Consider the following 1725-nt stretch of genomic DNA (forward strand, 5'->3'; position numbering starts at 1 on the left):
GCCCAGTCTATTTCTGGATGGTTAAAGTCACCAACGATCAACGTATGCGACCTGCTGAATGACATGCTCGGTAAAAGGCTGTTTAGTACTTTATTGTTATCAGAGGAGCTGTTAGGTGATCTGTAAATGACCCCTATGAGAAGGCTATCTTTGCCTTTTAGAGGAAGTTCACACCACACTGATTCTCTAGCTGATTGATGCTCTGCAGATAACTTAACTTGCTGGGCCCCATAAGAGGTTCTAACTAAGAGGTTCTAAATAATAGAAATTTTAAGGAGCGTAGGAAGGATTAAACCAATTCAAAATGAAATTTTATCGTGCTTCACACTAGAAGGCTGAAGGTGTTGCGAAACAGCGATGTCACCACAGAAATTACTAATGCATTTATTACTTTTTATTACTCTATATTATTGAAAGTAAAAATATACGCGACCATACGCACTCTCAGCTCTGCCATCCATGGTTATCAATATCAGTAGGCAACTGGATATACCCCCGTGGTTCAACCATGGTTTGACCGGATCAGGAGGCACTTGGCCAGTGTTGCCTCCTAAAGCAAAATGTTGATACAGTTACGTGTCAAAGTTTGAGTATACTCATCCAGGGCAAAACGAAATTTTGAGTAAAAGACGATAATAATACAAAAAAGGTTGGAGTAACATATTTTTCATAAAAATGCCACAAACAGACAAAACGGCCAAAAAATATTGTCAGGCCAATACGTTGTAAAAAATACCACATTTGTCAAAGTTGGCCGTAAAAAGGCCCATCTGGTAACCCCGGACTCCCAGAACCTTCCTGTTCTTCAAGCCAGGAACTTCCAATACAAAAAATAATTTTAGAATTAACCGTTCGCCGCTTAATATTCGTTCGCCCCAGGCGAACTAAACGTTATTAGAAATATTCGTTTGCCCCAGGCTGTCTAAGTGATATTTATCGAAAAAAATTTCATATTTTAAGCAAGAATAAATTCATATAAAGAAATAGACGGATTACTGCTAGGAAAAAAGTTAGAAAATCTTTCAAACCATATAAAAAAGAACCAAAGCGCCATTTCTTGCAAAATTTTCTACGACAAAGCCAAAACCGTTTTATGTGGGCTTAAGAACACAGCAAAAAGACGGAAATTACGAATATGGAATATTAGATATTTGGATCGTTGTGTAAACCGGAACATTTTATATTTCCTGATGCAACTGACCGTGTATCAGTCAGTGCGGGAAAAAATTACCGACCCTACTCTATGTGAAAAGCAATGAAAAGACAAAATTTAAACTTAAATTTTACAATACTTTGATGAAACATAATTAAGTGAAGTGTCCTGATGTACCCCACCGACTGTCCTAAAGTGTCCCGGGTCGGGGTACCGTGGGACATTTTATTTTACTTTGTTCCTTCATTATTTCTAGTCCATAGAGGAGTGCTAATTATTGCTTAAGCAGTTACCGATGAAATCAAAGATGTGATGCTTAGCTTTACTTAGCATTTCGTAATTTAAGAAGAAAAATAATCTAATTTCATTAACCCATTGTGCACCACTTTCCCGTACAACCATCACCACAGCAGCCTGCCCAGCCTACCGCTTACCTCTCAATCACCATTCGCCAATCACCACTCACTCATCACCACTCACTCATCACCACTCACTCATCACCACTCACTCATCACCACTCACTCATCACCACTCACTCATCACCACTCACTCATCACCACTCACTCATCACC

This window comes from Hyalella azteca, unplaced genomic scaffold (genome assembly GCF_000764305.2).
Source record: "Hyalella azteca isolate HAZT.00-mixed unplaced genomic scaffold, Hazt_2.0.2 contig2100, whole genome shotgun sequence".
NCBI classification, from domain to species: domain Eukaryota; kingdom Metazoa; phylum Arthropoda; class Malacostraca; order Amphipoda; family Hyalellidae; genus Hyalella; species Hyalella azteca.